Genomic DNA, 12455 nt, shown 5'->3' on the forward strand with positions numbered 1-12455 from the left:
TAGGAAAAGCTGGAAAGACCTATCAGGCAGCAGCATTTGTGCAGAGGGAGGTGTAGTTCTAACAGTTCAGGCTGATGACGTTTCATCAGAATAAGAATGGCAGCTGAGGTAAGAGATATGGCCATGAAAGTGAGTTTTAGCAAGCACATGATCTCCTGCACTGCAAAAGCATGCACACAGAGATGGATAACAATAATGTGAGTGAAGCATATGAGAAAATGGACCTTTCACTGAACACCCAGAAAACTAAGGTCCTACAGCACAACATCTCACTCCATCAATTAAGATCAATGGTGACATCCTGGAAAATGTAGACCGTATATTGGGAGCCTCTTTTCAACAGAGGCAGATATAGAAGAGGAAATTCATCGTCACCTCCAAAGTGCCAGCTCAGCCTTCAGCTGACTGAGGAGAAGAGTATCTGAGATCCAGGGTCTCAAGCCTGAGACTAAGGTCATGGTTTACCAGGCAGCAGTGATCCCTCTGCTCCTATATGGAGGCTTGGACAACCAACAGCAGGTACCTTAAAGTACTAGAGAGGTACCACCAGCAGTGCCTTTGCAAATCCTTCAGAAAGGCGGTCCAACAGCATTGTCCTCTCCCCAAGCCAACATGCCCAGCATTGAACCACTAATTTCTCAAAACCAGCTCTGCTGGGCAGGGAATGTCATTCATATGCCTGACGCCAGGCTCCTAAACCTCTACTCAGAACTTGGTCACGGCAGGAGAATCTGGGAAGAGCGGAAACACTTTACGGATGTCCTTAAAGGATCCCTAAAGAGGTCAAACGTACCCGCTGACTCATGGCCTGTGACCCACCAAATTGGAGAAGGCTTATGTGGGAGGGTAACAAACATATTGAGAGACTTTTTTGGGAACATGCAGGGGCGAAGCTGAGGCATTGGTCAGAGTGCACGAACTTCTAAACACAGAGATAAAAACAAAAAAACTGCGGATGCTGGAAATCCAAAACAAAAACAGAATTACCTGGAAAAACTCAGCAGGTCTGGCAGCATCGGCGGAGAAGAAAAGAGTTGACGTTTCGAGTCCTCATGACCCTTCGACAGAACTTGAGTTCGAGTCCAGGAAAGAGCTGAAATATAAGCTGGTTTAAGGTGTGTGTGTGGGGGGCGGAGAGATAGAGAGACAGAGAGGTGGAGGGGGTTGGTGTGGTTGTAGCGACAAACAAGCAGTGATAGAAGCTATTGTTGTTGACATCTTTTGATATTCTGCTTCTATCACTGCTTGTTTGTCGCTACAACCACACCAACCCCCTCCACCTCTCTGTCTCTCTATCTCTCCGCCCCCCACACACACACCTTAAACCAGCTTATATTTCAGCTCTTTCCTGGACTCGAACTCAAGTTCTGTCGAAGGGTCATGAGGACTCGAAACGTCAACTCTTTTCTTCTCCGCCGATGCTGCCAGACCTGCTGAGTTTTTCCAGGTAATTCTGTTTTTGTTTTGAACTTCTAAACACCTCATCTATCTGATCCTCCAAGCACTCATGTGGCAGAGACTACAGGTCGCACATTGGAGTTACCAGCCATCTCAGAATTCATTGAACCAAAGCGAAACAAGTCACCCTCGATCCTGAGGGACTGCCTAAGAAGAAGAAGGAACTGGGTAAAGGTGAAAAACAAACATTCTGTTAAAGGGAAGAGGAACAACTTCTTCACAGTGGGCATTCCTACAATAGGATTAGCGGTGAATCATATGATTAAGCAAAATACCTCAAATGCTGGAACTTAGATAAGAAAGCAGGAAATGCTGGAAAACACTCAGCAGGACAAGCAGCAACTGTGGAGGGAGGGTCATAGTTAACTCAATCAATGACCTTTTGTCAAAATCCCAGGATTGGACAATGTCAAGCTGATATTGATGGGGAAATATTCTTATTGGTGGTAACTATACACATTTGGCACAGATCGATCAACACTATAATTCCTGACATCTACAAATTGTCAGCGGTAAATTGAGCCATTCACTGAGTTCGGATTTTTCAACTTTACTGCACTGGCAAACTGAAATGAACCAATGTATATCAGGGCAACATATCACAGTCGTGGCAGTAGAGGAACAGAAAATTCACAAACTGTATTTTAAGGAGATGACCGGATAGCTTCCGTTAAGCAGTGACCATTCTAAACTTGTGCCAAAAGAAGATTCTGAAATTCTTGGATCAAATAGCAAAGTGGTGCCAAAAATTAATGTGGCTTAAAATATGTCAGAATAATATAACATAAAATAAATTCCATGGGGAAGCTAGCAGCTGAATTTTAAGAAGATTCTCAGGATAGTGTCCTAGGCCCAACCGTCTTCAGCTGCTTCATCAACCTTCCTTCCATCCTAAGGTGAGAAGTGGGGATATTCACTGATGATTGCACAATGTTCAGCACCATTCACGACTCCTCAGATGCTAAAGCAGTCCATGTCCAAATGCAGCAAGACCTGGACAATATCCAGGCTTCGGCTGACAAGTGGCAAGTAACATTCGTGCCACACAAGTGCCAGGCAATGAACATCTCCAACAAGAGAGAATCTAACCATCACCCCTTGATGTTCAATGGCATTGCCATCACTGAATCCCCCACCATCAACATCCTGGGGGTTACCATTGACCAGAAACTGAACTGGACAAGCCATATAAATACTGTGGAAACAAGGGCTAGGAATGGTACGACGAGTAACTCACCTCCTGACTCCCCAAAGCCTGTCCACCGTCTATAAGGAATACTCTCCACTTGCCTGGATGAGTGCAGCTCCAGCAACTCAAGATGCTTGACACCGTCCAGGACAAAGCCACCCACTTGATCGACACCCCATCCACAAACATACACTTCCTCCACTACCAAAGCACAATAGCAGCAGTGTGTACCATCTGTAAGGGGGAGGTGATGGCATAGTGGTATTGTTGCTGGCCTAGTAATTCAGAGACCCAGGGTAATGCTCTGGGGACCTGGATTTAAATCCTGCCATTGCAGTTGGTGGAATTTGTGTTCAGTAAAAATCTGGAATTAACCATGAAATGATCAGGAAACCATTGTTGTAAAAACTCATCTGGTTCACTAATGTGTTTTAGGGGAAGGAAACCTGTTGGCCTTACCTGGTCTGGCATCCAGACCCACAGCAATGTTGTTGACTCTTAAATGCCCTCTGAAGGCAATAAGGGATGAGCAACAAATTATTCCAATGAATGAATAAAAAAAGAAAATACACTGAAGCAACTCACCAAGGCTCCTTAGACAGCACCTTCCAAACCCCATGACCGCTACCATCTAGAAGGACAAGGGCAGCACACACATGGGAGACCCAGCATCTGGAAGATCCCTCCAAGCCACTCACCAACCTGACTTGAAAATATATCGCCGTTCCTTCACTGTCACTGGGTCAAAAGCCTGGAAATCCCTCACTAACAGCACTGCAGATGTACCAATACCACATAGACTGCAGTGGTTCAAGAAGACAACTCATCACCACCTTCTCAAGGGCATTTAGGGATGGGCAATAAATGATGGCCCAGACAGCGACGCCCACGTTCCATGAATGAATAAAAAATAATAAGGTAGCCAGGTAAAATGGCTGCTGAAGGGTTTAATGGCCTGGGTTTTTTGTCATTGGGAAGTGATGCGCTCATCACCAAACTTGAAGAAGGCTTCCCACAATGATGTTGCAAATTCTATGGCAAGAATTTCACCTTTCCAGACACTACTTTCATCGTGGCAGCCTCCACAGAGGATGTCTGGTGCCTAGCAACAGTGATTTAATCAAACAGGCTAAGCAGTTAGTCACATTGAAGAATTCTCATAGGCAGTAAGGAACAAGCAGGTTTTTTTCATCCTCAAACTTAAGTTCAGGACTTCTACAAAGGATTAAGGTAGAAACTGAAAGACCATAAACAAACTTTTAAAAATATTTTTTTAAACACAGTTAGCTTTTCAGGGCCGGAGTGGTTGTCCAGATATCATTTTAACTATGTTGTTCAAAACCCCAATTATACTTCCATTCAACTAGGTATAACATTTTCCTTGGTTTCTAGTTCCATGTATCAATATGTGTGTGTTAATTCTTATAGCAAATGAATGTTAATTGTAATCAGGTGGCGGATATTCTCTGGGGGCTCACCTGTATAAATATATAAAGGAGATGTAAAGATGGGGGGGGGTAAGAGGAGGGCGTTGGCGGGGGTAAGGGGAGGGCGTTGTGGGGGCGGTAAGGGGGGTAAGGGGAGGGCGGTGTGGGGGCGGTAAGGGGGGTAAGGGGAGGGCGGTGTGGGAGGGTAAGGGGGTAAGGGGAGGGCGGTGTGGGAGGGTAAGGGGGGTAAGGGGAGGGCGGTGTGGGGAGGTAAGGGGAGGGCGGTGGCGGCGGGGGAGTAAGGAGAGGGAGGTGTGGGGGAGGTAAGGGGAGGGCAGTGTTGGGGGGTAAGGGGGGTAAGGGGAGGGCGGTGTCGGGGGGGTAAGGTGGGTAAGGGGAGGACGGTGTGGGGTGGGTTAAGGGGAGGGCAGTGGTGGGGGGGAAGGGAGTGTGGTGTTGGGGGAAAGGGGAGGGCGGTGTGGGAGGGAGGTGTGGGGAGGGGAAGCGGAAGATGAGTGAGTGGGTAGCAGTGGGGGAAAGGGAGGGGGATAGCAGTGGGGAAAGGGGAGGGGGATAGCAGTGTGGGAAGGGCAGGGGGTAGCAGTGGGAAAAGGGGAGGGGGATAGCAGTGTGTGAAGGTACATGAAATGCAATGTGAATCTCTGTGGATAAAAAACTCATAAGTTGATAGAGACCTGGCTTCATTGCTCTACCCTTCACCGCCTGACTATCCAGGTTTTGACAGTATGTAGGGCTATGAAAGGTATTCCAGCTGTTTCCACTCATGGAGAATGTCCCAAACCATTGCAGACGTCTTCCTTGGGTCTTCTGCTGGACGTTCCTTGAATGCTGGAAATCCAAAGTTGGACAAGACAAAACAATAAAACGTCATCGACCTGAAATATTTAAAGAATCTAATGCATCCTTCACGCCCCACCACATTGAGGTGATTTTGCAGGTTTTGGGTTGGGGGGATGAGGGGTGCGGGTGTTGTTTGATATGGTGGGAAGGTGCAGGGTGGAGACCCCACAGCCTTCCTGACTCCTCCTGTTATGTGATTTACCAATCATAAGATAAAGATTGGTCAAACAATAATGTGTATTCTTTATTGAATTAACAATGTTAATTAGGACGCAGTGTATGTATGTCTGACTTAGACTGCTGCTGCTTTGAGTTCAGAGTCATGGGACCACTACATCATTTCCTGTCTTGGTGGCAGTGACTGAGCAGGTTAAGAAACCCCCTCCCTTAAACGTACATGTACATCACATCACAACACCCTGCTCTGGGCGGGAAGGGTGGACTTCCTGGCTGGAGGCCAATTGAGGAAATTAAGAGCCACTTAAGGGCCTCAGCCCAATGTCACTGGTATTCAGTCAGTGGTGGGCATGGGACTCACCACCTGGGGAGGCTGCCCAGAAAACCCTGTTGGGTTTGCCAGATGCCTAAAACTGGGTGGGGGGTAGCAGGGGGTGTCACTCATTCATAGGCACCTCGTGCACAATCATTGGGCAGGGGGCCCTGCAGGAACATGCGAACATTCAAGTTAGGAGCAGGAGTAGGCCATTTGGCCCCTTGAGCCTGCTCCGCCATTCAATAAGATCATGGATGCTCTGATTGTAACCTCAACCCCACGTTCCTGCCTACGCCGATAACTTTTCACCCCCTTGTTATTCACGAATCCATCCAGCTTTGCCTTAAAAATATTCAAAGACTCAGCCTCTGTTGCCTTTTGGGAAAGAGACTCATGACCCTCTGAGAGAAAAAATTTCTCCTCATTTCTGTCTTGTGGGCAACCCCTCATTTTGAAACAGTGACCCCGAGTTCTAGATTCTCCCACAAGAGGAAACATCCTCTTCACATCCACCCTGTGAAGACCCCTCAGCATCTCATATGTTTCAATCAAATTGCCTCTTACTCGTCTAAACTCCAGGGGACACAAGCCTAGCCTGCATAAGAAACTTTCTCATTCCAAGTATTAGTTTAGTAAACCTTCTCTGAACTACTTCCAATGCATTTACATTTTTTCTTAAATAAGGAGACCAATACTGTAAACAGTACTTCAGATATGGTCTCACCAATGTCCTATATAACTGAAGCATAACCTCCCTACTTTTGTATTCAATCCCTCTTGCAATAAACAATACCATTTTATTAGCCTTCCTAATTACTTGCTGCGCTAGAGGGAAGCCACCCCCTTACCCCTGCTGACGACCCCTGTTATGTTCTCATATTGGTACAGCCGATAACTTTTTAAAGACTAATCAATACTCACATAGGCATGGAGGTGATTGAACATTGCAATCTTTGACTTTATAAATTCAGGTGCTCAGGAGGTCTTCTCTCCTGGTGTGGTGCTTTTACAGGGTTATGTTCATCAGAGACTGATGGCAACGTAGGACTTATAGCTGAATCTGAAGTTGTGTCTAATGTAGGTAAAGATGAGATGGCTTCAACTTCAGTCTAGCCAGACTGAGGAGGTGAGACTGGAATCAGCATTCCTTGACTTAGAGATGGCTCTTCCATAAGAGGTGTATCCCTAAATGGCACTTGACTTGGCAACAGTTGGTCAACATGTCTCCGCTAGGTGAGATCATTCGAAGTTTGGACTGTGTATGAAACAGGTCCTGTCTGAGCAATCACAGTAGCAGGAACCCATTTAGCTCCAGTGGCATAATTATGAGCTAGAACTACTTGTCCAGAGCAGAAAATTCTTGGCTGTGAACTTTGTGCTCCTCTCCCCACTTGGTTGTGCTGTTGATCTTGCACAACTTGTCATGTTTTTGTTGGTTTCAGCTGATCAAAGCAAGTGTGCAGTTGCCATTCAATTAGTAGGAATGCTGGAGATGCTTTCGTTATAGCATGTGGCGTGTTTCGGGATGTCAGGAGAAATATGTCCAGGCATTTTTGAATGAAAGAACGCCCTTGTGCTGAACTGAAAGCATGATTCATGGTTTGACTAAATCTCTCAGCTAATCCATTGGTGGATGTGTGGTACGGTGCTGAGGTGATGTGATGAATTCTGTTACTTCTCAAAAAATTCTCAAACTCCTGCGAGACAAACTGAGGTCCATTGTCAGCCACAAGTTGTTCTGGTAACCCATAACAACTGAACATTTCTCTTAGCCTTTGAATTGTACTCTCAGCTGCAGTAGAGGGCATCACTGAAACTTCTGGCCATTTGAAATCAGCATCCACAACCACCACGAGCATTGTTCCTTCAAATGGTCCAGCAAAATCGATGTGGATGTGCTGTCAAGGGTTTTTCGGGCCAATCCCATGAGCGGAGGGGTGTAAATTGAGACATGTTTCTCACACTCTGACATGAAGGACAGGATCTCGCTTTGGGTTCAATGTCTTGGTCCAGGCCAGAACCCAAAAGCAGCTTCTTGCAATCTCTTTCATGGGAACTATTCTACGGTGTCCAGAATGCAGTTGGCCCAACATTGGTTTCCTCAATGTTGGTGGAATGATAACTTGCATGACCTAAAGCAAACACCCTGAAGTGACTGATAATTCCATCCTCCTGGGAATGTAACGATGAAGGTCAGGTGAGACACAAGTTCGAGGAAGAGTTGCCATGCGTCAAAAGGTCCATGACTTAGGACAATGTTGGGTCCACTCAAGTGGCCTTCTTGAATTGGACTGGAGTGATGGGCGTGTTCTCCACGTGTGCAAAGTAGAAGATGTCTTTCTGAGCAATGTCCACATGGCTGACTGGTAGTGGCAGCCTCGAAAGGCCATCTGCATTGCCTTGCAACATAGATTTTCGATATTTGATGTCATATGTGTGAGTACCCGACAACAATGCCCAATGTTGCATCCTGCTTGCAGCTAAAGAAGGGATGTTTGTGTGTGGCCTGAATATTGAGGTGAGTGGTCGATGAACTATGTGAATTTGCATTCAAACAGGTACTGGTGAAATTTCCGGATTCTGAAAATGATTCCCAGTGCTTCGCGTTCGATTTGAGCGTATTGGGTCTCTACGTTGCTTAAAATTCGTGAGGTGAACGCTATGGGCCTCTCCGTACCTGAGGACATTGTGTGTAAAACAACATCCCCAACTCCATAGGACATTGCAGCAAGTTGTAGAGATAAGGAGGGGTCAAAGTGTGTCGGTATCTCAGAATCTGTCAACGCTGCTTTAGCCTTCTTGACCGCAGCATCACAGACTTCCGTCCATTTCCAGGCTTTGCTCTGACACAGAAGCTTGTGCAAGGGAGTCAGCCGGGTTGCTGGCTGTGGAATAAATCTCCTATAATAATTCCACAGCCCTAAGAATGAGTGAAGCTGGCTGGTATTCTGAGGAGCTGCAACATCCACAATAGCCTTGACCTCGGAGGGTGTTTTGTGCAGCCCAGAAGCATCAACGATGTGCCCCAAATATTCCACAGAGGGCTGAAAAAGCTCACATTTGTCTTTGCAAACCCATAGGCCATTCCCCCTCTAGCTTTTGTAGGGTGGCATCCAAGTTCTTGAGATGATTCTCATTAGTCTTGCCCATTATCAAGATGTCATCAAGGTAGCACTGAACTGCAGGCAAGACACTCAGGAGCTGCTCCATAGCTGTCTGAAACAAGGCTAGAGCTGATGTTATTCCAAAAGGCAAGTGGCAATATCGGTACAGTCCCTTGTATGTTGTGATGTCAGATATTCTTGTGACTTCTCATCAACATGCATTTGTAAGTAGGTCTGGAATAGATCCCATTTGCTGAATTTCTATCCACCAGCCGGGCCAGCAAAAAAGTCCTCAATGTGGGGAAGGGGATAATTTCAGCACACAACACAGGGTTAACAGTAACCTTGAAATCCCCACAGATGAGTATGGAGCCATCCTTCTTGTGCACCGGAATGATGTGTGCTGCCCAAATGGTATGGAGGTGGGAATATTTTTGGAGCCCCCTCCTCCAATGAGTTGTTTAATTGTCCACCACCAATGACTGGATGTGGCAGGGCTACAGATCTTAGATCTGATCCGTTGGTTGTGGTATCGCTTAGCTCTATCACTCATTACAAATGCTGTTTGGAATGCAAGTAACCCTGTGTTATAGCTTCACCAGGTTGACACCTCATTTTTGGGTATGCCTGGTGCTGCTCTTGGCATGGCCTCCTGCACTCTTCACTGAACCAGCGTTGATCCCCTGGCTTGATGGCAATGGTAGAGTGGGGGATATGTCGGGCCATGAGGTTACAGATTGTGTTCAAGTACAATTCTGCTGCTGCTGATGGCCCACAGCGCCTCATGGATGCCCAAACTTGAGTTGCAAGACTCGTTCAAATTCTATCCCATTTAGCACAGTGGTAGTGCCACACAACACTATGGAGGGTATCCTCATTTTGAAGGCTCTACAATGACTGTGCGGTGGTCACGTCTACTGATACTGTCATGGACAGATGCATTTGCTGCAGGCAGTTTGGTGAGGATGAGGTCAAGTATGTTTTTACCTCTTGTTGGTTTCCCTCAGCACCTGCCTCAGACCCAGTCTAACAGCTATGTCCTTTAGGACTTGGCCAACTCAGTCAGTGATGGTGCTACCGAACCACTCTTGGTGATGGACTTTGAAGTTCCCCCACCCAGAGTACATTCTGCACCCTTGCCACCCTTAGTACTTCCTCAAAGTGGTGTTCAGCATGGAGGAGCACTGATTCATCAGCTGACGGAAGGTGGTAATCAGCAGGAGGTTTCCTTGCCCATGTTTGACCTGATGCCAAGAGACATCATGTGGTCCAGAGTTGATGATGAGGACTCTCAGGGCAACTCCCTCCCAACTGTATACCACTGTACCCACCACCTCTGCTGGGTCTGCCAGTGGGACAGGACACATCCAGGGATGGTGATGGTGATGTCTGGGATATTATATGTAAGATATGATTCCATGAGGATGACTATGTCAGGCTGTTGCTTGACTCGTCTGTGAGATAGCTCTCCCAATTTTGACACTAACTCTCAGTTGTTAGTAAGGAGGACTTTGCAGGGTCAACAGGGCTGAGTTTGCCATTGTTGTTTCCAGTGGTTGATGCCAGGTGGTCCATCCGGTTTCATTCCTTTTTTGAGGCTTTGTAGCAGTTTGATACAACTGAGTGACTTGCTAGGCCATTTCAGAGTCAACCACATTCCTGTGGGTTCTGGAGTCACATATAGGCCAGACCAGGTAAGGACGGCAGATTTCCTCACCTAAAGGGAAATTAGTGAACCAGATGGGTTTTTTAACAACAATTGACAATGGTTTCATGGTCATCATTAGACTTTTGTTTCCAGATTTTCATTGGATTCAAATTCCACCATCTGGATTTCTAGTCCATCAACAGTACCACTACGCCATTGTGTCAGGCCTCCTGGAGGTTAGTGGTGCGGTTTTCCCAATCTTTCTCCAACTGTTGTGGAGATCCCTGTTGCACTACTTACATTGCAACTCTGTTTCTCTCTCCACAGTTGCTGCCTGACCTGCTGAGTATTTCTAGCAATTCCTGTTTCCATTTATTACAAAACACCGGTTAGTTTCAGGGGATGTCCCATTGATCAGGAGTGGAATGGAAAGTCTATAGCCAGACAAATCAAAAGAATTCAAGGATGGAGAGAATAATTAAAGATCCTCTATCTCACATTTTCCTTTGCACTCTTACTTAGCTTTTCATACATTTCCTTAATATCTTCTATTTTTTAAATTCTTCTCTTTATTTTCTTGCCTGAGATGACTTGTTACATCACGTTGCTGAAATGTTCTCTGAGTTTATTTTATTTGTTCTAAAAATAAATGTACCTGAACCATTGACTACTGGTTCTTTCCACAGACACAACTTAATTGATCTACCTTTCTCCTTCTGTCACAGTTGATACAGAGACGCACTATTACACAGTAGCAGCTCAGGAATGTAATCGCCTGTAATTAGATTTAAAGCAAAAAGCTGGGAAGAGGTTAAAAATACAGAGGGCAAAATATTGTGAGTGCTGGAAAGATGAAAGGAAGAGCGACCCAGAAGGCAAAAACACTTCGGGCCAGTATTCTCATTTCCCAGTCCTTACCGTTTTTTCCTTCTGCAGGAAATGTTGGAAATTACTCAGCTTGGCAACATCTGTGGAAAGAGAAATAAAATTAACGTTTCAGGTCAACAACCTTTCTTCAGACCTGATCACTGGCCTGAAACGCTAAGTCTGTTTCTCACTCCGCAGATGCTGCCTGACCTGCTGAGCACTTCCAGCGTTTTCTCTTTTTGCTGCAGTGCCACTTGTGTTCAGGCTTGCAGCTTGCCTCATTGGCATCTACTGGCTTCCCGGGACAAAGATGCTCGGGGGGCAGTTCTAACCAAACCCGCGCAGCGGGAAACTGATGGTTTCTGTTCGGCCAACACATTTCGCACCCCATCCCACTTAACATTCCATTGACTGCAATACAGAGTAAAATCGAGGGGATGGAAGGTAAAATAGGGGAGCAATCCAATCCCTGCCATTACCATTGTTTCCAGTTCGTATGTTTGTCTTTTGGAAGCCATTAGGTTGACGGAGCAAAATAATTAATTCCATTCCACGTTTCCTCATTCTTTTGCGATTTGTAATTCATGTGAATTGGCTGCGTGGAAATCTGTTGTGTAGAATGCACCTGAAAAGGAAATAATTTGCAAGGCTGTGGGGAAAGGGCGTGGGTGGGTACAGTCAGAGGGCCTAACTCCATAACTCTTTCACGAGAGGCTCAAGGGGCTGAATGGGTTCCTCCGTGAACTATTTTGGTTCTATTGGAATGGCCTTTGTTCACAGGTCCCAGGCTTACAAAAAAACCCAGCAGTTTTACTGCAGTGACAAGCTGACAATGGGAACATTCTGTACATAATTATCTGACGGAAAATGTAATAAAACTGCGAGAACATGTCTGGAAAGCAGATTGGTTGATAAATTATAATATAAGTTGTAGCTGCAGAACTGCACACAAGTAAGTGAAATAGTAATGACCTTTCAGTTCATCCATGCTTCTAATCAAGGTCGAGTTTCTCTTTATCAATGGATGCCTAATCGTTCAACATAATTTATTTCAGGCTGGATTTTACAATGCTTCAAAATGGCTTCATTTGCTGCTTAGCAGCTTGAGAATGGGGTGAATTTAATTCATTAGAGTCATATTGATAAAACAAGCTATTCAATTTTTCTTGCTCCATTAATAGCCACAATAGGAGCTTTACCCAATTTGAACCAATAATTGGCACACTGGGAAAAAAATAATCCACCATTAACTAAAATGTTATTGCTGAATGCATGCAGACATAGAACAGAATGTAATACCCTCTCCCAAGGTGAGTTTGTAGATGGGGGTAATCTAATCGGGTTAGAGGGTGTGGGATGGGACCCTGCCACCCTCCCACCACTGCCCCGATTAACGGTGGGGCAGGAA

The sequence above is a fragment of the Carcharodon carcharias genome, chromosome 1, assembly GCF_017639515.1.
Source record: "Carcharodon carcharias isolate sCarCar2 chromosome 1, sCarCar2.pri, whole genome shotgun sequence".
NCBI classification, from domain to species: Eukaryota; Metazoa; Chordata; class Chondrichthyes; order Lamniformes; family Lamnidae; genus Carcharodon; species Carcharodon carcharias.